Source organism: Molossus molossus, unplaced genomic scaffold, assembly GCF_014108415.1.
Source record: "Molossus molossus isolate mMolMol1 unplaced genomic scaffold, mMolMol1.p scaffold_m16_p_24, whole genome shotgun sequence".
NCBI lineage: Eukaryota > Metazoa > Chordata > Mammalia > Chiroptera > Molossidae > Molossus > Molossus molossus.
The window spans coordinates 3,013,088-3,035,612 of record NW_023425360.1 but is presented as its reverse complement, the minus strand read 5'-3'; the positions used below and the strand labels follow the sequence as shown (position 1 = coordinate 3,035,612).

General features: G+C 47.2%; 1 protein-coding gene and 1 non-coding gene across 3 annotated transcripts in view; both read left to right on the top strand.

Annotated features, from left to right (window-relative positions):
- The first annotated feature begins 571 nt into the window (after positions 1-571).
- Positions 572-22,525, top strand: part of ZNF592 (zinc finger protein 592) — a 44,303-nt gene continuing 22,349 nt past the window's right edge. The window contains exons 1-3 of one of the 2 annotated variants that reach the window (XM_036277897.1): positions 572-600; positions 12,081-12,189; positions 18,664-18,747. The gene's annotated coding sequence lies outside the window, so the exon portion shown is untranslated. Of the gene's footprint in view, positions 601-12,080; positions 12,190-18,663; positions 18,748-20,838; positions 20,905-22,525 lie in introns of those variants that run through there. The other variant, XM_036277898.1, reaches the window with a different exon arrangement.
- Positions 21,589-21,694, top strand: LOC118641041. Its single transcript, XR_004961509.1, has one exon. It is a non-coding gene; the product is annotated as a U6 spliceosomal RNA (small nuclear RNA).

Below are 22,525 nucleotides of genomic sequence, written 5' to 3'. Positions count from 1 at the left end.
CGTCCGCGCGCCCTGCACCGCGAGGCCCGAAGTCCCCCAGGGCCCTGCTTCCCGTCGCCGCCGCGGGCAGCGGGGCCCACCGCGTCCGGGCTCCAGGCGCGCGCTGGGGCGACCCCGCGGCGCGGGAGCTCCCAGCCCCCTAGTGGGCGGCCTCGGCCCCACCGAAGGCCCTGAGGCCTGCCCGGCGGGCGCGTCGCAGTCGAGGCCCGGGTCGCGGGGAGCCGCCGTGCGGGTCCGGAGGGGGCCGTGGGCCGGCGTCCCGGAGCCCAGCCCGGCGCGTCGTCGTGGGGCCCGCGCCGCGCAGCCGGACCCGGGCGGAGAGGGAGGCGGGAGGCGGGAGGCGGGAGGCGGAGGCCGGGCCGCGCGGGGCAGCCCCGCCGCCGCACCGCCCTGGGCCGGTGCCCAGGTCCGAGTCGCCTTCCGCCCGCCGCCCCGCCCGCGGCCCCAGCCGGGTCCCGCCGCCAGCCGGGCTCCCGCCCCCGCTCCGCCCCCGGAGCCGCAGCCCCGCCCGCCACCGCCGTCGCCATGTTGTGGCTCCCGCAGCCGGCGCCGGGGACGCGCGCGGCCGAGCCCGGGGCCTGCCGCCGCCGCCGCCGCCAGGTAAGCGCCCCCCGCGGGCCGGGGCGGGCGGGGCCGGGTCCGGGGCCGCCGCCGAGGCCGCCCGAGCGCGGGTCGCGGCTGAGCCGGGTCGGGGCGAGCGCGCGCCCGCGCCGCGGCCCGGCCCTGCAGCCTGGCGGACCCTGCCCGCCGCCCCAGGCGGAGCCGCTTCCCCGACCGCCGCCCGGCGGGCCCGGCCGCCTCCCCACCCCGCCCCGCGCCCCGCCGCCGCCCGGCCGGGCCCGCTGCTGTCCGCCCCGCGCGGGACACGGGCCGCCTCGGCGACAGCCCGTGGCCCCCGTCCGGGCACCGTTAACGGGGCACTTTCCCCGCTGGGACGCCCTGTCAGCCCGCCGTCCCCGCCGCCCGAGGAGCTGGTGCCGTCAGGAGGCAGACACTGGCGGAGCGACCCTTTCGGGCGCCCCTCGGTCCCTCCCCCCCTCCGCCCAAGTTCTGACCCGGGGGAGGATTCCTCGCGAGCGGACAGGTACCCCTGCCCCGGGGCCGGGGGTCCGCAGGGGGACCAGGCCTGTTGGTCGGGGTGGAACTCGTCCCTCTGCAGAGGCTCTTCCTGCCAACCTGGGGGGAAGCTCAATGTGACCCGAGGGAGGACAGAGGAGTGTCTGCCGGACAGATGGCCTCCTGGCCGTGGGTCAGCGCGCGCGCGGGGGAGGGGTCCGTCCGACCTTAGGTATGCCTGTTTCTGGGAACCCCGGGCTCGTGGGAGCTGCCCAGGAATTTTTTTACTTCTTATTTTTATTTTTGGAGTAGGCCAGAGGTGGCATTAAAAGTCCTGGATTGCGAGAATCCCACAGGCGCATCCAGGGAAGCATGTTTGGCACCCAGGACTCCTAGCATAGGACGCACGGCAGGAGAGTGGGACTCGGGGCAAGATGGTGCTTGGCCGAGGACTGGCCCACTCAGCTCTGTGTTCACACAGGACCTGTACCGAGCAGCTGCTGGTGTGTACAGTGTGGGTGAGCATACAGGATGTGGACAGACAGATGCTTGGCCTGGGAGGTGCTTGGTAGGGTCTCAGGGGTCTGTTTCCTCAAACTCGAAGATTCATTACACAGTGAAAGAGGAAGTACGGTGCGTGAACACATATTTGGACCCTTTTCCAATTTTTCCAGTTGGCCGTGGCTTTGATTCATTGAGTCCGTTTTTACTGAGCACTTATTATGTGCCAGGCGCTGGTCTCGGTGTTGGGAATACTGCGGTAAACCAGAAAGGCGTGTTTTAGCTTGAGCTCCTAGTCTAGAGGGGAGGCTCGGTAATAAGTAATCTTGAAATTACATTCAACAATACGTATTTATTAAGAAGCCTGCGCCAGGCATTGTTTTAGATGCTGTGAAGAAAGCAAGCAAAAATAACCTCCCTGGTGGAACTTTCATTTTCATAAGGGGAAAGACAATATGGTAAAATGTGTAATGAAATATGTAGTCTGTTACAAAGTGCTAAGGAGAAAAAGAAAATAGGGAAGGAGGATATGAGATATCTGTTGGGGGTTGAATTTACATTTGAGTTGCCTGGGAAGGCCTCCCAAGAAGGTGCCTTTTGAATAAAACTTTGAAGGAAGGGGCAAACTAATCATTTCAAAATGTGATGTGTCCAGGAAGGAAAGATGAAGAGGGTGGTGAGAAAGTGTAATGGGCCTTGATTTGGGTTGGGGGCTCAGGGAAGGAAGTGACGTTTAGGCTGAGACCCGAAGGAGGTTTTAGGAGTTAACCATGTGTGGAGCAGCACAGAGCTTGGCAAGTTGGAGGAAGTGAAAGAGGCCTGTGTGACTGGAGGGGGAAAGGGAGAGGGGAGATAAATCTGTGGAGAGGTGGGTCGGGTCACAGGGGGCCTAGGGACAGGCCTTAGTTTGGATTGTATCCCCAGTGTTATTAGGAACCTTTGAAGGGTTTTAAGTATGTGACATGACATTTACATTTTAAAAGATCTCTGGCATCTGTATGGGGAATGCACTTTGAGATAAGCATGTAAGGCAAGGCTTTCGATGTGATGTTGAGTGGCCGACTTGGAAAAGTCTCAAGCACTCTCTGGGAGATCCTTTTCCTCAGTGAGTCTGTTTTGCCCGTTTTTAGGAAGGAAAGGGAACATGAATTAGCATTTATGGAGCACATGCTAGGTGGGTCAATCAATTTTAGAGACTTTTGAATACATTATCATATTTAATCTAATCATCTCTACACCCTAAGAGGAAGGGGTTGTCTTGTCCCTTGACAGATACAAACCCAGAGGGGATAGAAAACAAGCCCAGAGGGGACAGACAACTTATCTAAAGCCACCTTTGTAACACAATCTGCATTCAAACCCAGGTCTGCTTGAGTCCAGAGCCCAGTGAGCTCTGGAGCTAGATTACTCAAATTGGCATCTTGCTTCTTCAGCTTGCTAACTGAATGATCTTGAGTTATTTAACCTCTCTGTGCCTCAGTTTCCTTTTTGGGAAAAGTTCATGCTTTTCCCAGATTGCCTAAAGATAAAAAGGAGCTACCTCACAAGGTTGTCATGCGGATCACATTAAGTAAGCTATGTAAACACTGTAATGCTTAGCTCAAATATTAGTTGCTATTATTATTTAAACATTTTAAACATCCATGCTGCCTCTCAGCATATTTTGGTCATTTTAAATGATATTCCGTATGTAGATAATTAAATTTTTGAATTTTATAAGACTTTTGTTCCTTCCTTTTTCTTTAAATAACTTAATGCCATGTTCCATGTGATCAATCATTCAACATTGATCTCCCATTTCATTGGTGACACTGTGCTAGGACTTATGGATACAAAGTGACTTCATTGCCTGAAAAAGCACAGGGTATCCAGGGGAGGTCAGATATTTAAAAAGATGGACTACAATGTACTTACATTCTCTAATGCACCTGTAATTAGAGACCTGTTGGGAGTAGTGAGAACTAAAGGCCTAGGGAAGTAGGGAAGGCTTCAGGGAGGAGGTGACTTTAGAACTGGCTTTGGAGGAAGAATAGGAATTTTACAGGCAAGATCGAAAAAAGGGCATTCTAGGTAGAGAGAACCATGTGTAAAAACATGGCGTCATGAGAGGCCTGGTTTGCCTGGCGACGAGGCTGGAAAGCTGTGAAAGGCAGGTCAAGGAGTTTGGATTTTAGCCCTGGCCGATTTGGCTCAACAGTTAGAGTGTCAGCCGTGGACTAGAGAGTCCCGGGTTCGGTTCCTACTAAGGGCACGTACTTTGGTTGCAGTTTGTCCCTGACCCCAACTGGGGTCGTGTGGGTGGCAACCACTCAATGTGTCTCTCTCACATCGATGTTTCTCTCTCTTTCTCCCTCTTTCCCTCCTGCTCTATCTGAAGACGAATGCAAGAAAAGTTTGGATTTTATTCTGTAAACCATGGGGAGTTATCAGGGAGTATTAGACACACCAGATACTTACAGTGATGGGTGTTGCAGTTAAAGAGTAGAGACAAATGTCATACTGGAAGTGGCTTTATATTGGTGGGATCACTATGTGTCAGGGTCTGGGTCTCAGTTTTGTGGACCCAAATTTAGTTTTTGTAGGGCATTCAGAGCTGATTGGGTCCTGGGAGACTGACTTACTAATCAAACTTGGAAGAAACTGATGCATAAACTCAGGGTATTAACTGGCCATGAGAAATGAAACTGCAGAATGACAGATGTTTTTGTCCTCTGGACATTGCCTCCCCACCCCCACCCATTTCAGACCAGGGCTGGGACATGCTAACTCTTGCTCCTCAATTCCTGTTTGTTTTTCTCAGGCTCCATGAAAACTAACCCTTTCTGTTAACATAGTTTTCTCTCAAGCTCTGTATACTGTAGTCAACAATGTTTATTAATTGGTAGAATGAATGATTCTGTATCGGTTGGGTGGGATGCTATGTTTATGAAACTTAAGGAAGACTAACTTTTTTGGAAATAAAATTGGAAAAACGGGTGCCCTTGCATTGGGTTCCCAGAGGAGGTTTGTAGATATTTATTTACTTATTTATTTTATTGAATGTAATTGGGGTGACATTGGTTAATAAAATTGTATGGTTTTCAGGTGTACAATGATATAGTGCATCATCTGTATATTGTATTGTGTGTTCACCACCCCAAGTGAGGTTTGTGTATTCTAAGTGGCATGGGTAATTTAGCTGGGGACATGGGGTTGTGACAGATGCATTGAAAATTGTTCTGGAAGCAGAGATCTGTGAACTCATGGAGGGGGTGGGGAGCATTTGATTGCACTTGAAGGAGAGACTGATTTAGAACCTTCATCTTCCACACACACTGGAGACAGAAAAGAAAGTAGCAGTTCCTGCCCTCCACTCATCCTGGTGGCAGCGAGCTTTCCATTGGATTGCAGTCCTCACGAGGTGTGAGTCTCTTACCTTCTTTCTGCTTCTGCGACACTGAAAAGAGTTGGGGACCCTCTGGAATTTTCTGTCTTTATTTTTCTACAGTGAAAAATGAAATCCAAATAGACCAACCTGGACTGTGGATTAATTACTTTTATTTTAAAGCTCTAAAATGAATTACCCGGGAATATTCATGTAGAACACTTAGGAATTGCAGATGGGTATACAAAGGAAATAGAACTAACTGGACCTGGAGCTACTGACAACATTTGAATATTTAGTGTTTGTATTAGACCTTTCCCTCCAGCTCTATTTTTTTTTTTTTTTATCCTCACCCGAGGACATTTTTGCATTTATCTTCAGATGGAGCAGGAAGGAGGAAGGGAGGAAGACAGAGAGAGAGAAACATTGATATGAGAGAGACACATCGACTAGTTGCCACCCACACGACCCAACCAGGGCCAGGGACAAACTGCACCTGAGGTACGTGCCCTTAGTGGGAACCGAACCCGGGACTCTCTGGTCTGCAGGCCGATGCTCTAACCACTGAGCCAAACTGGCCAGGGCTCCAGCTCTATTTTTATGTATAAGTTTGTTTCAACTTTTTCTTTTTCTACAAGAATAGGTACATCCTTAATAGGAGAGAGTTATAAGTGTTGACATCTATGAGGTGGAACAATAGTGTACACCCCAAATCTCTGTGTTTCCATTTGTGGGTATCTGGGCCAGTGTTCTCCCCTTCACTCTCTAGGAGTGTAGGGTGTGATACCATTAGCTAATTACTTTTGAGAAGTGTTTTCAGGGGATCAGAGTATTGCTTCAGCCAACCATTCGTTTTCATTTGACAGTGGGAAGTGTGTATGTGTGTGTCGAAATGACATAGCTGATCCTTTCTATGACTGAAAGAAAAGTTAATGAACACCTTTCAAGTTTGGTATCACCACAGTCATTTTTCAAACCTCTTAGCACTATGGGCTGTCCTCATTCACTGTGTGACTTTTGGGAAATCATTTATCTTCTCCATTTCAGATTTTGAAGGTGTCAGATCAGGAGGTAATGGTGGCCCCCTTCATCTCATTAACACACTCCAGGAGTTGAAAAGGATAATGAAGTCTATATATGAGACTGTTGTGGAAAGACTGCCACAATGTTGAGTGAAAAAGGAGTCTGCTGAACAGATGAACTCCTGGCCTCCAGTCAGTATGTGTGTGGGGCAGGGGTCAGTATGACATTGTCATGTCTGCTTGTGAGAGCTTCAGAATTATTGGAGCCCTTAGAAAATTTTCTGAGTAGTCCAGAGGTGGCATTAAGAGTCTTTTACAAAAATAAAGCCACAGACCTACACCCCAGGTTTAACTCAGAATAGCTCACTTCCTCTCTGCAGAACAGAGTTTACTGTAAGATTCCTTACCTCTGAGTAATGGGATTTGGGTGGTTTTTACTTATTTCTTTATGTTTTTCTCCTATCATATGAATTTTATATAGGCTTATATATCATCTTTACAAAAACTAACAACCAGTAAATCTATTTGTATTTTATTTATTTACTTATTTTATTAAAACATTTGTTTTTCTTTATTGATTTTAGAGAGGGAGGAAGGGAGAGGGAGAGAGAGATAGAAACATCAATGAGAGAGAACATCGACTGATCGCCTCCTGCATGCCCCTCACTGGGGATGGGGCCCACAACCTGGGCATGTGCCCTGACCGGGAATCGAACCAGCGACCTCTTGGTTCGTGGGTCGACACTCAACCACTGAGTCACACCGGCTGGGCTCTATTTTTATTTTATTTATTTATTTTTTTGTCCTTACTCGAGGACATTTTTCCATTTTTCTGTTCAGATAGAGTGGGAGGGAGAGAGAGGAAGAGAGAGAGAGAAACAACAACGTGAAAGGGACACATCGAGTGGCTGCCACCCACATGACCAACCAGGGCTGGGAACAAACTGCAACTGAGGTACCGCCCTTAGTGGGACCCGAACCCGGGTCTCTCTGAACTGCAGGCTGACGCTCTAACCGCTGAGCCAAACTGGCCAGGGCTCTATTTTTATTTTAGAGTCAAACATTAAATACCCTAAAGCAAAACTCAGACGGCCCAGAACCATATTCCTGTAGAAGATATGTGCTGCCCTGGCTGGTTTGGCTCAGCAGTAGAGCATTGGCCCGCGGACCAATGAGTTGTGGGTTCGATTTTGGCCAAGAGCATGTACCTCTGCTTCGGTTTGTCCCCGGTCCTGGTTGGGGTCGTTTCGGAGGCAGCCAGTCGATGTGTCCCTATCACGTAGATGTTCTCTCTCTCTCCCCCTTTCTCTCCCTCTCTCCCCCTCCCACTCTATCTGAAGATAAATGGGAAAATGTCCTCAGGTGAGGGTTAAAAAAAAAAGAAGCTATGTGCTGTTGCAACTGGCCACCCCAACTTGGTCCCATCTCAAAGAAGATGCCTTTATTAGATATGCAGTAGACACAGCTCTTCAGGCAGGTGAATTAGGCTAGGACTTCTGACTGTGGTAGGTAGGCCCTGAATTCAGAGAACAGGGCTGCACCCATCTGGGAGGAGCTGATGAGTAGAGTCTGACTTGGCTGCTTTTTTATTTTCGCTCGGCAGTTGAACAGTTAAATTCATCATCTGAATGACTTGGCTTCTAGCTTTATTTGTTGGGTGTTTTCTGTAAGAGTGCTTTTAAAGAAATCACTCCTTTTGGGCGTGGTCCAGGGCTCAGTCTGCACATCAACATGGAAGATGCTAAGCGTCTTGGTGTTACAACTTGGGGACCACTGGACTCTAAAGAGATGGGGTTCTTGTGTGTAAACCTCACATTCCTGGAATTTCTTCCTTTCTGGGTCTCAGCCTTTCTTGGGGGTGAGGTGGAAGGCCATTTCTTCCTTAAATCTATCTACCCAGTCTTTGGGTATAGGACATTTTACCACCTTGCCCTTGGCAAACTGGAACTGAATGTGGACCAGTGGAGTGACTTGCTCTCCTTTTGCTGCCCAGGTGAGCTGCTGTTGACAGCATTCTGTTTTCTGCCAGTTCTGTTCCTGAAGTTGACATTGTTCTTTTAGCAGGCTGAAGAGCAGAGTGAGACCCAGGGCGGGCTTCTCCAGGCTATTCCAGGGCTCACAGACCATCTGACTGCGGCAGAGCTTTGGAATTTTCAGAGAAGGGAGCCCAGGGGTGGGCACCAAGCAGCTGTTCAGATTCGTCTGGGGTTTGGTCCAGCCAAGGCTCTGTTCTGTGTGGGCAAGGGTTGTTCTCCGACTTTGCCTTGTTAGACAGACTCTCCAGACCTGACCTGAACTGGCTGAGGTGGTAAAAACTGCCATGCTGTCTGAAACTTTAGTAAGGCTATACTTAAAAATATCTTCTGGCACTTAAAAATATTAGATGTGTGATTAACACTACTGTTATTTTTATTTATTTATTTATTTTTTAAAATCCTCACCTGAGGATATTTTTACATTTATCTTCAAATAGAATGGGAGGGAGGGAGGGAGGGAGAAATATTGATGAGAGAGAGACACATCGACTGGTTGCCTCCACATGACCCCAACCAGGACCCAGGACCGAACTGCAACTGAGGTATGTGTCCTGGACCACATTCGAACCCGTGACTCTTTGGTCCTCAGGCCGACACTCTAAATGCTGAGCCAAACCGGCCAGGGCAATACTGTTATTTTTAATTAGAATGTTTACTTGTATTTAAGATTCTCTGGAGCCTTTTAGCAACTGGGCTGTCACTGATCAATAATCCACAGTTGCTTATGAAAGGTCCATCCTGGGCCCTCCCCTCCCACAGGGTACCTGTGGAACATAAAGTAATCATGTAAGATAAAATTTGCCCTTAAGGGTTTCTCCTACAGAAAGCAATTAGAGAACACTTTGCTTCCAGACCAGAAGGGTCTTAAGGGGGCTTTTCTTTCTGAAGGTGGTGGTTACTTTCACACAGGTCACCCCCTGAGATGGCTGGGGTTACCTCTGGGGAACATTCTCTGGTACTCAGAATGGATCGAGTGGCCATTTGGGAGGTAGTGGCAACCATGTAATCTCATCATCCCTTACTTGTCTCCCTTTGACACTGCTCCTCTGAACACCTGTACCCTTTAGGAGAAGGTATAGCCACCTGTCCACAAATGTGAACCCCAGGGCCTATCATACCACCATTGTAGCTCCATTCCTGAGTCTAAGGCTTTTGCATTTCCACTTAGAGTCCCCTTTTAAAATATTTACACCCCCTGGGAGAGGTCAGACTCTTAGCATTTCATCACCAAACAGTAGCTTTAATTACCAGGAATTAATTAAGTCAACAGAGAGAAAGGCTGGGACCCAGGCAGGCACGTGGGGCCAGAGTCTGAAGGGACACTCCTGCTGGGCAGAAGAGAAGGCAGAAGGGAGGGCAGCAAGAGAAAGTCCTGTGCACATCATTTGTCCCGGTGGGTGCTGCCGAGCCTGCCTCATTGCTGACTCTGGGCCACCCTGGTGTTCCTTGGGCGGGGGGCATAGGGCATAGCACTGGGACAGGGGGCTTGGAGACAGAGGGGGATTTGAGCTGAGTGTTAAAGGATTGGGTAGATTGTTTTTGTTTTCTTTTTTTTTAAAATTTTTTTTAAAGTATATGATTTTGTTGTTTTTTTTTTAGAGAGAGAAACATCAATGTGAGAGAGCTACATCCATCGGCTGCCCCCTGCAAGCTCCCTTCTGGGGATCCAGCCCGCAACCAGGGCCTGTGCCCTAACTGGGAATTGAACCCAGACCTCTCCGATGATGCTCAGTCCACTGAGCCACACTGGCTGGCGGAGATAGTTTTTATATGCTCAGTTTGGGAATTTTTGGAGCACTGAAGAATAAAACAAACCCCTCATAATTTTATACCTAGTGATAGACGGTAAAAGGGGAGCGAATGGTCTAGGCTAGATTACAGAGGTTCTCGAAAGCCTGTCCTGGGGGCTGGAGCTGGCATGGTCGGCTGCGGGAAACTTTCACAGGTTTGCGAGCAGAGGGAGTGACGTGATGAAAGTGGCGTTTGGGGAAGATTGGTCTTAGGATGAGACTGGTGGTGGCGAGGAAAGGTAACAAGCACAGGAATGGAACCATGGAGTGGGGCAGAAGGCATCAGCGAGACTTTGTGGAGGCGAGATGCTCCCAAACTGCTGTGTGGCTGCCTTCACAGCGGTTTCCAGTGCTCCCAACCTGGTGGAGCTTAAAGTATTGTCTGTGGCTTCAGGTGGGGTTATAAGTAGGAAAAAAGGAAGGAAGGATTCTCTAGGATCATGGGTCTGGTGATGAGCGTGTGGTCATCCTGTACCGGGCCTGCGTCTCAGACTGTAACTCAGGCTAGGAGCCTGTCTGGCCTGTCCGAAAGATGGTCCGAATAACCCGGCCGAATCCAGTGGCCGCCCTGCCAAGGTTAACCTGGAATAAATCACTAAGCTCACTCGCTCATTGGAGAGGCTTGGAACTAACTCACTTAGGACGTTAGATATGAGATACCTCTGCGGCGGCCCTTGGTCTCTGATTTGTGTCCTCATTTGAACAGCACAGTGACTGCTTGTTAGTTTATATTTTGAAATGTGGAAGTCAAAATAAAAAAAAGGAGAAAAAAAACATTTAAAAAAAAATTTCCCTTCTGTAGAATTGGAATAGTTTTTGTCCCTTCCCCTCTAGATTCTTCCATTAGTATTTGTATCTTTATTTAGAATTCAAACTAAATTCTGCTCTGTCAAAGTTAAGACAGAAACGAAGTTCTGCGAGGAATGTAGGATTAGAGTGAGAGTGAGCAGAATTAGAAATGAGGCTTTTTATTCTGTCATTTGTGAGTATGTGTACATGGTGGACTGTTAACCAGGCTCCCCACACTGACAGATTAAATCAGAATCTCGGGGCTGTGGCCAAGCTTTTGTAGTTTCCAAAGTGTCCAAGGTGATTCTGATGCTCCACTACAGTTGAGGACCACCTCGTTTCAAAAAAAATTTTTTTTATTGATTTTAGAAAGAGACAGAAACATCGATTTATTGTTCCATTTATTTGTGCATTCATTGGTTGATTCTTGTATGTGCCTTGTCTGGGGATCGAACCCTCAACCTTGATGGATTGGGACGATGCTCTAACCAACTAGCTACCCGGCCAGGATGCAGAGGACCACCTAGTTTTAAAAATGAGTCCTGCCAGCCTTTTCCTTGTCTTCTCTCTTTTGACTCCCCTGCTCAGTGCTGTCCCTTCCCTCCCTCTCCCTACCTGTGACTTTCCCCCACTTACCTGCCCATTGGCCCCATGCCCACTCCTTGACCCTGTGCTTTCTCTGCTCCAGCAGGCCTCTGAGCACTGGAGAGTGAGCTGTGGGGAAGAGTCATCGGCCCTCACTTACCTCGTCCCTGTCCCTGTCCCTTGTGCATGCTTCCAGTCAGCCTGATGTTTAGTGATTCAGCGGTCTGCTGGGACACTCTGAAATACTGTGTGATAACGCTTGCTGGCCACCGAGGTTGGTGGCAAAATAATTAACAAACACATGTTTGCTATGTTTTTGTTGTTGTTTTTTAATCCTCACCTGAGGATACTTTTCCATTTACCTTTTTAGATATAATGGGAGGGAGGGAAGGAGAAAGAGAGAGAAACATGGATGTGAAAGAGAAACATTGATGTGAAAGAGACACATCGATTGATTGTCTCCCACACTACCCTGACTGAGCCTAGGATCAAACCCACAACTGAGGTACATGCCCTTGACCAGGAATTGAACCCACAACTCTTCGGTCCACAGGCTGGCACTCTAACCACGGAGCCAGCTGGCCAGGGCCATGTTTGCTCTGTTTAAGGCATTATAGTAAGAGCTTTACAAATGTTAACTTATTGAATATAACGCCTATTTATACAGACATAGACAGTGAAGGAACCTGTCTGAAGTCACATGGCTAGAAAGTAGATTTGGGATTTGAATCCAGGTTGAGTCTGCGCTCCAAACCACTACACTGTGATGGGGAGGAGGGAAGACCTGGGGCTGGAACAGCTTTGTCTTTGACTACATTTAGGGCCTGTGTTGAATTTATGTCGGAGATTTTTCTCAGGTTTTGACTACACTTTATTATTAACCTACTTTCATATTTGCCTTCAGGCCTATTAAAAACTTTTTGTTTTCTATCCTTAGGTGGTGTTTGGACACTAGACCATGTGCCTAGGTAGAAGTTATTCCTTTCTCCACAGCTCTGCACCCCCAGCAACGCTCGCCACACCCTTGTTCTGAGAACCTGACTGAGGTATGATGTCTAGGCTGACCTGGGCTGGCCTTCAAGAGCTGAGAGTTGGGACGCAAGTGATTTTTGTTGTTGTTGTTGCTATTCCTTGGTAGTTGTTATTTTTAATTATAATAAAATATACATAACAAAATCGACCATTTTAACTTTTTTTTAGTATAGTTGAGTGGCATTAAGTACATTCACATTGTTGTACAACCAATACACCACTGTCCACCCCCAGAACCATTCACCTCACTCAACATAAACCCTGTGCCCATTAAACATGAATTCTCCTTGGCCTGGCCGTGTGGCTCAGTTGGTTGAACGTCATCCCACAGGTCGCTGGTTCCATTCACAGTCAAGGCACATGTCAATAGGGGTTAGCAGGAGGCAGCTGATCAATGTTTCTCTCTCTCTCCCTCTCTCTTCTTCTTTCTCTAAAATCAATAGAAACATATTCTTTAAAAACAAAACAAAACATTAACTCCCCCTTCTCTCTCCTCCACCCCTGGCAACCACCATTATGCTTCTTGTCTCCATGAATTAGACCGCCCTAGGTACCCCATATGAGTGGAATCATATAAGATTTGTCCTTTTGTGACTGGTTTATTTCCCTTAGCATAATGTCCTTGAGGTTTACTCATGGACATGTGGTAGCATGTGTTACTTGAGGTAGCATGTGTCAGATCTTTTTTTTTTTTTTAATCCTCACTGGAGGAGGTTTTTCCATATAGAGTGGGAGGGAGGGAGGGAGGGAGGGAGGGAGAGAGAGAGAGAGAGAGAAACATTGATGTGAAAGGGACACATCAAGTGGTTGCCACCTGCACACCCAACCAGGGCCGGGGACAAACTGCAACCAAGGTACATGCCCTTAGCAGGAACCGAACCCGGGTCTCTCTGGACCGCAGGCCGACGCTCTAACCGCCGAGCCAAACCGGCCAGGGCGAGATCTTTATTCCTTTTTTAAGGCTGAATAATATTCCACTGTCTATTTATAGCACATGTGTTTACCCATTCATTTGTTGATGGACAGTTAGTTTGATTCTACCTTTTGGCTTTTGTGACTAATGCTGCTATGAATATGGTGTGAAAATACCTCTGAGACCCTGCTTTCACTTCTTTTGGGTCTATATTCAGAAGTGGAATTGCTAGATGATATGATATTTCTGTGTTTAATTTTTTTGAGGAATCACCATGCTGTTTTCCATAGTGTCTACACCATTCAATATTCCCACCAGCAGTGAACAGCGATTCCAATTTCTCCACAACCTCATAGCCACTTGTTAGTTTCAGTGTTGTTTTCTTTCTTCTTTTTTGGATAATAATAGTCATCCTAATGGGTGTGACCTTGGTGATTATCTAGTTGGACCCATGTTGTCCACAAAACAAGGGTCTGGTGCCTCTTGTGCTTAAATGTACAAATGGAAAGAAAATACTATGATAAACCTCCTTGTACTCCTTACCCAGATTAACAGTTATCACTTCATGGCCAACCCTGCTTCATTTATATACTCCCTCCCTGCTCCCTTCCTCTTGCCCTGTGTTATTTTGAGGCAGATCCTAGACATCACTTTATTTTATCTGTAAACATTTCACCATGTGTCCTAAAAACATAAGGGCTTTAATATTTCATTTTGTCTGATGGTAGAGAGGCACATAGGGATGTTCCTTTGGACGTTACTCCCTGTCATCCCCTTGGGTCACTAGGGACACATATAGTGGGCACCCATCACCATGCTGGGTTGTTGGCGAAAGGCTGCCTTGGCTGGGGCCCTGCTTTCCTGCAGAAGGCCACCTGCCCTTGGGTCTGAGCAGCCATCATGAAAGAGCCCACCTAAATCTCAGCTGAGAGGGGACGGAGAGGAAAGGGAGGAGGGGGAGGAGGAGCCTGAGAGAGAAGGAGGAGGGAGGGGTAGGCATGCATGGGGGAAGGGATGGGGATAGAGAGGGGTGAGAAGCACAAGATTATATGTATGTGTGTGTGGAGGTATGAGAGAGAGAAAAAGAAAGGGGAGTGAGAGACAGAACCGGGAGACAAACTCTTTACCAGGCCCCGATCACCAGCTCCTAAACTGAAGTCATCTAAGGGAACCACAAAGACACCCCAGGACTAATAGCATGTTCCTTGGGTCCCCTCCAACCTTTCGATTTTGGAATCTTTGGGAGTGTAGTTTGCCTGTGGTGGATGAGACTGGTGGCACACTGGAAGTCACCAAACACATAGGTAACACAGGTGGGGAAGGAGTGATCCCATGAAATGGCCACTTTCTCTTCTCTGGGGACCTTTAGTCAGGGAGTGGAGGCTTGGTTCCCAGCAGGTGTGAGGCCACCGGCATCTTGCTTCAATTTGGGAGTCCCCACCACCAAGAGATGATGCTTTTACAAAGTTCAGTGGGAGGACTCCTCGAGGATGCTGAGTGAACAGGAGGTGTTGTGTCCCCTTTTTGTCTCAGTCTCTGGGTCTTGTTCCCCTCTAACGAAATTCAGTGCCCAGTTAGTTCTGAGATCTGTTTGCCAGTGATGAAACGTAAAGGGGTCCTGGCCGGTGTGGCTCAGTGGCTGAGCACGGACCCATGCACCAAGAGGTCGCCAGTTCGATTCCCGGTCTGGGCACATGCCCAGGTTGTGGGCCCGGTCCCTAGTGGGGGGCGTGCAGGAGGCGGCCAATCGATGTTTCTCTCTCTCTCTCCCTTTCCCTTCCTCTCGCTCTAAAAATCAATAAAGAAAAAAAAAAAGTAAAGGGGGCACCAGTTACAGAGTGTCGGTTTGTTGCAGAGTGTCGGTCTGTCTCTCAGTTCTTGGCTCTGTTTAAACTTTATTGCCTATACTTAGGTTCCACTTGCAGCATCTCACTCAGCTGTCAGTCCTGGGTAATCCCAGCTCCTTCCAGTCCTATTCCCTTTTCTTCCTTTTAATTTAAAAAATATATATAATCACTCTATTGAGATATAACTCACCGGGCATACAATTCACTTATTTAAAGTGCATAATTTAGTGGGTTTTTGTATATCCACAGAGTTGTATCTCCCTCTTTTAAGACCCAAGACCCCCCTGTGTCCTCTTCTTCTGTGGTTCTCAGAGCTAGCCTTCTGTCTCCACTGGTGTCACACTGATCCCATCCTCAAGACATGACCTTATTGTGGGGACTTTGGGCAGTAGGCACTTCTCACCAATAAATATTTAACTTAATTACCCTGCAGGCGCCCAGGATTCGTGGACAAGTGCTACCTTAGGTCATCCCCTTCCAGCAAGGTCCTGCCACCGCTCAAGGTCTCTTTATTTATAGCAACATTTTAAAGGCTAAACACAAATAACATTGCACATTTGCCAACTGCTTGACTGATAATAAATCTGCTCAGGAATCTGTGACTATCCTTGAAGAATTTTCATTCTGGACAGACAAGCCTGTCAAATCACTCTCCCTTTCTAATGGTGGATTCCCTTCCAGTAAACACACTGGAGCTTAAAAACAGATGAAGAGCCGGGCTGGTGTGGCTCCGTGGATTGAGCGTTGTCCCAGGGACTGAGAGGTCCCTGTCAGGGCACAATTCCCAGTCAGGGCACATGCCCAGGTTCCAGGCTCGATCCCCAGTAGGGGGCGTGCAGGAGGCAGCCGATGGATGTCTCTCTCTCCCATTGATGTTTCTATCTCTCCCCTCCTCTCGCTCTCTAAAAAAGCAGTTAAAAAACAAAACATTTAAACAGATGAAGAAATGAGCAATTATAGGAGTGGGCAAAAGTAGGCTTACAGTTGTGAGCATGCAAAACAGTTGATTGTATTATTTATTAATTATTGTATTATTTGAGCACTTACAAGATTGTACCTAAGTACACTGTACCATTGTGACATTCTTTTGAGTTTTAAAGCTGTTGTAATCATCTTAAGCACATCTTTTTCCATATAAACAACTGTAAATCTAGTTTTGCTCATCCTGTATATAACAGGTCTGGTGGTGGTCAGTGCTGTGAAGGAAAATAAGGCAGACTAAAGGGATTAGAGGTTGATGGTGGGCCTGAGAATTGGTATCTTATGTATAGCGATCACAGAAGCCTCCCTGACAAAGTGATATTTGAGTAAAGACCTGAGAGAGGCTAGGAGTGAGCCCCTGAGATCTAAGAGGACAGTTAGATCACCCTGACAGGTGGGCCGTGGTGAAGACTGGATTTAACTCCATGTGACATGGGGTGCAGTGTTGAAGTGTTTGAGGACAGGAAGAACATGATCTGATGCATGTTTTATTTTTTATCCTCACCTGAGGACACTTTTGCATTTATCCTCAGATAGAGCAGGAGGAAGAGAGAGAGAAATAACGATGTGAGAGAGACACATCAACTGGTTGCTACCCACATGCCCCCAATTGGGGCCAGGGACACACTGCAACTGAGGTACGTACCCTTAGCGGGAACTGAACCCAGGACTCTGGTCTGTGGGCCGATGCTCTAACCGCTGAGCCAAACCGGCCAGGGGCTGATCTGATGCGTGTTTAAAGCCAGTGCTCTGGCCCTGGCCAGTTTGGCTCAGCGGTTAGAGCGTCGGCCTGCGGTCCGGAGAGACCCGGGTTCGGTTCCCGCTAAGGGCATGTACTTCGGTTGCAGTTTGTCCCTGGCCCTGGTTGGTCGTGCAGGTGGCAGCCACTCGATGTGTCCCTTTCACATCGATGTTTCTCTCTCTCTCTCTCTTCTTCTCTCTCCCTCCCAGTCTACCTGTACAAAAAATGGAAAAATGTCCTCGGGTGAGGATTTAAAAAAATAATAATAATAAAGGCAGTGCTCTGGCTGCTTTGTGGAGAATGAAGAGCAGAGGCCAAGGCGGGAGCAAGGAGATGAGTTGGCAGGATATCGGGGGCCCAGGGGAGAGAAGGTGGTGGCAGAGGTCATTAGAAGTGGCTGGTTTGGATATAGTTTGCAGGTGGTTTCACAGGATTTGTGTGTGGATCAGATGACGGGTACCGAGGAGAAAGAACTCGAGGATGCCAAGGTTTGGCCTCAGCCACTGGAAGGATGGGAGGAAATCAAGGGTTAGGTTTTAGGCACAGTCGGTCTGGGATGCCTGTCTGAGTAGAAATCCATATCTAGAATTACAGGAATACTAACGAATAGCTTAGTGAGTGCCGGTTGAGGGGCTTATGAAATAGCAGAAGGCAGAATGTTTTACTGAAGTAGCTGCCGTGAAGGTAGGAAATCATGCCATGAGGAGGGATGAGTGAAAAGCACCAGGGAGGGTGAGGTGGCTTGTGATGGGGCAGGCAGAGGAGCCGGCTCCCTTCCTTCCTGTAGACACCTGTGCCCTGAGGGAGCCTTCAGTGGTCCCGCAGATGTGTGGCTGCTAGGTGTCTCCAGTAGGTTTATGTAGGGACTCGAGAACAGGGTCTGGGCCTTCCCTCTGTGTCCCCATTGCCAGGAATTGAACATTTGATGGGTGACCCTCCCTTTCTGAGCTTCAGTTCTCCATGTGTAAGATGCAGAGGTCCGACTAGACCAGTGCACAGGGATCAACTGGGAAGCTTTAAAAAAATGCAAGGATCCCAGTTAAAAAATGGTCAGAGGACCTAAACAGACACCTCTCCAAATAGGATATACACATGGTCAAGAAACATGAAAAAATGCTCAACATCACTAATCATCAGAGAGATGCAAATTAAAATGATTATGAGGTGTCACCTCACACCTGCTAGAATGGCCGCCATCAGCAAATCATCAAACAACAAGTGCTGGCGAGGGTGTGGAGAAAAGGGGACTCTAGTGCACTGCTGGTAGGAATGCAGACTGGTGCAGCCACTATGGAAATCAATATGGTGTTTCCTCAAAAAATTAAAAATTGAACAGCCATTTGACCCAGTGATCCCACTCCTGGGAATATATCCTAAGAAGCCTGAAACACCAATCAGAAAACATATATGTACCCCTATGTTCATAGCAGCACTATTTACAATCGCTAAGATTTGGAAACAGCTCAAGTGTCCTTCAGTACATGAGCGGATAAAAAAAGCTGTGGTACATTTACACAGTGGAGTACTATGCAGCTGTAAGAAAGACAGACCTCTTATCCTTTGAGATGACTGGGAGGGACCTGGAGAGTGTTATGCTAAGTGAAACAAGCCAAACAGAGAAAGGCAAATATCACATGATCTCACTTGTTTGTGGAATATAATGAACAAAACAAACTGATGAACAGAATGGACCCGGAAACGTGTGGAGTACAGATTGAAAAATCAGAAGAGGGGGACGGGGTGGGGAGGAAGAGATAAACCACAGAATTTATATATGCATGTATGTGTAACCAATGGACATAGACAACAATATTGGAGTGTGGGGGGCAGATCAGGAGGAGGGTGTCAGTGGGGAGGGAAAGGAGAAACGTAACAAAAATAAACCAATAAAAAATAAATAATAAATGATTTTAAAATGCAGGGATCCATCCCAGAACTACTGAATCAGAATTTTCAAGCTGGGCACTGGGACTCCGTATTTCAGTCACATGTGATTCTTTTGCAGATAGTCCAGCAGCAGTCTGAAGACGGGCATCTGGGAGCCACTGGACTAGATAACTCCTGAGGTCCCCTCCAGCTCTAAAGTCTTGTGAGTCTTGTTAGAATACTTGCAATATCTCTCTGTTCTTGGGAAATGGGGTTTTTATTTGGGGTGGGAGGGCCTGGATGGGGAGAGAAGCTCCCTCTGGGTGAAGGTGAAGGGCACCTGGGGCAGAGGCCTCAGCCCGAGGGTTGGAGAGGTGTTAGGAGTGGACCTGGGAGGGCTGGGGGCAGTGACAGCCAGGCGTGTTAGGACGTGCCCCTAACTTTGGAGAGGCTCACAGATTGATGGGAAGTGAACCATCAGTGGATGAGAGGGGCCCTGGGAAGTAACTGCAGAGGCAGGCAGAGACCAGATGGGACAGGTTCTTCCCTGCTTGGTCAAGAACTTGAACTCTTCCCTGAAGGTCATAGGGATTTTGAACAGGGACGTGTCTGTGGTCAGATTTTCATGAACAGCAACCATTCTGGCGCAGTAAGCATGAGAGGGAGAGACAAGTGAAACTAATTGTGGTTTTGCCTGGATCCATAGGGCACCTGTTTTCTCATATATTGTTGAGAATCGCTTTAAGCTATTTTTTGCTCATGGTTAGAATATGAAGTGCCTCATGAAATGAAACATTGGCCACTGACAGACTCAGAACACCTGTGACTTGGAGTCACTTAGATCTGTAAGCAGGCCCTCAGATGCATATTCAGGAGGACAGTGATATGTATAAAGTAGAGAGTCTGCCTGTCCACATTAGGAGTTACTTTTATCTAGAAATCCAATACATCTAGATTATTTAGCCCGGCCATTGCAGTCTAGCCTGTTGAAGGACTCAGAGATCCTTTAAGTTTAATTTTCAATATGAAACCAAGGCCTGCCCACAATATTCACACCAGTAATTGGTGGCAGCATAGGGGTGAAAGCCAGTTCTTGTGTTTCACAATTTCTTATTTATTTTTAGCTCTACATTTCCCGGTCGGGGGCTTCATTCTGGGTCCAGGAATGTGGAACTCTCTCTCTTTTTTCTATTTCCCTTGAGCCAGCTAAAGTTTCTCCCTTCTCTAGCACCCATGGATGCAATGTCTCTTCCTGATCAGTGTTCCAGTCCAGATGGAAGCCCCTGCTGACACGGGAGCAGCGGCTTACTCTAGCGCTTGCTTGCTCAGTCTCTCCCCTCGCCAGCTTCCATTCCTGGGGTGGAAGAAGCTCCCTTACCTGGCAGCCAACTCAAGCACTTTCTTCTGGTCCCAGCTTCTGCTAAGCAATCTCTCTCTCTCTCTCTCCCCCTGTTCCATCTCTGTCTGTCTGTCTCTCTCTCACACACACTTGAATCATTCTATGCTCTCTTGCCCCTGCTATCCTCCTCCTCCTAAAATGCAAAGCTGAGGGCGACTTTCATTTACCCATATTTAAACCCCTGACCACTGAACCTGGATTATATCACTATTTAAGCCATGTTCAGTGGGGAGCATGGTAAAGAGTTCACGCACAGGTTGTAAAACACACACACACTCATTCTCTCTTCTAGTCCTGAGCCAACGAACAGTCGCAAGTTCAAGGAACCTTACTGTTATTGTCTCGTAGAACAGTGAGTGCCCCTTCTTCACGCTGCTTCCACTTTCACAGTGTAAACCTGTGCATGCTGTTTGCTTCCTTGTCTCAGTAAACAGTGTGCTCCACACAGATCAGGTTTTTCTTAGTGCTTTCTGTGTGCCTCCGCCCCTTGATGTCCAGTTACTGAGCTTTTATTAATCCACTGTTGCTGAGCTTAATATCGCTAAGAAAAACAGATGGCCAAGTTTAATGTTATTTGAAATTCAAAAGCTTCAATACTGCCTGGCCAGTGTGGCTCAGTGGATTAAGCATCGTCCCATGGACTGAGAGGTCCTGGTTCAGTTCCTGGTCAGAGCACATGTCCAGATTGTGGGCTCGATGTTTCTATCTCTCTCTCTAAAAAAATATATATATACACACACACACACACATATATATATTTATATTTACTTATTTATTTTTTTTATCCTCACCTGAGGACATTTTTGCATTTATCCTCAGATAGAGCAGGAGGGAGAGAGGGAGGGAGCGAGAGAGAGATTCCCCATCCCCTAAATCTTCATTTCTGCAGAATAAAAGAGTTCTATTTTTTTTAGGCTCTCATCGGAAAGCTCTTCATCTGCTTTATGACCTCAGTTATTTCTCAGACCCTCTCCAGCTCTGGTGTGTCTTTCTTACAGTGTGGGGACCCCAAACTGCACAGCACATTAAGCCCCAGACACTGCATGGTTTTGAATAAGGGCAGGATCACAGGTTTCATGTGGTTTCCAGTGTTCTTTCTGATGATGTACACCCACTATTGTCTGGGCCTTTTGTGATGAAGCCTGCATCATGGTGTCTTCAGGAAACAGTCTGAGCTGATTATAAAACAATATTGTTATAAATAACCCTGTTTGATTATCTTTATCATGTGCATATCAGTTTCCTAAGGATAAATTTATGGAAGTGGAATTATTGGGCCTTATGTATGCATTGCTAACTTGCTCTGTTTTTTTTGCAGGGGGTTAATTAAACAATTTTTACTTAAAAATTAGGCCTCTAAGGCTGTCAACATGGATGTCAACCTAAGATAAGGCATGAAGCATGATTGACATAAAATTAGTGCTGGAGCAATGGCTAGGTGGCTCAGTTGGTTTGAGTGTTGTCTCTTACACCCAAAGGTTGTGGGTTCGATTCCTGGTCAGGATGTGTACTGGAGGCAACCAATTGATGTTTCTCTCTCTCTCTCTCCCTGCTTCTCTCTCTCAAAAAATCCCAAACTATATCCTCAGGTGAGAATTAAAAAAAGAAAATTAGTGCTAGATGGTGCTTTGCAACTGTTCTATAATAAATAAATATTACTGTTTTGTGCTCGCGTCAGCAGCACATTAACTAAAATTGGAACGATTCAGAGAAGATTAGCATGGCCCTGCGCAAGGATGACATGCAAATTCGTGAAGTGTTCCGTAAAAAAAGAGAAAGAAATAGTACTGTTTTAAACCACAACAGTTCTCTGCTGAGGTTGAATCCTGGAACATGAAAAGCCCTTTGGGTCAGGAGAGCATCTGGAGCAGGCCATGTGAGATGGACTTTTTGTGCTAAATTGCTCTTGAGATACGTTATATCAATTTATATTATCTTCAAAATGCTTACTTTGCTACATGGCTGCCAGCAGTAAGGAGTATTAGTTTTTGGAAACCTTGATCCGTTTGGTAAGCCAAAAGTGGTTTCTCATTATTTTAATTTATATTTCTCTAATTTTGTCGGTAGACTTTTTGGGTTTTATTGGTAGATTTTTTTTCTTGACAGTTTCTTTCTTTACTTTTATAACGGTACGTTTTGATTAATTTCCATTTTTTACTTAAAAAACAGTGTGATACTTCACAGCAAAGTTTAGAGAAATACAAATAAGTACGTATGCTGTGAGTCCCGTAGTCACTGTTACTGATTACTGTTGTTTTGGGTTTACTTATGAGGACAAAACAGTAAATAGGACTGGATCTTTGGCCCTGGACAGTTTTTCTCAGTGGTTAGAGCATTGGCCTGAGGACCAAAGAGTCATGGATTCAATTCCAGTCAAGGGCACAGACATTGGTTGCAGTTTGGTCTTGGCCCTGGTCGGGGTTAGGTGTCATGCAGGAGGCAACCAATCAGTGTGTCTCTCTCACATCAATGTTTCTCTCTCTCTCTCTCTCTTTCTCTCTCTCTTTTCCCCGTTCTTTCTCCCTCCTTCCTTCCCTTCCTCCCTCCTTCCCATTCTATCTGAAGATAAATGGAAAAGTATCCTCAGGTGAGGGTTTAAAAA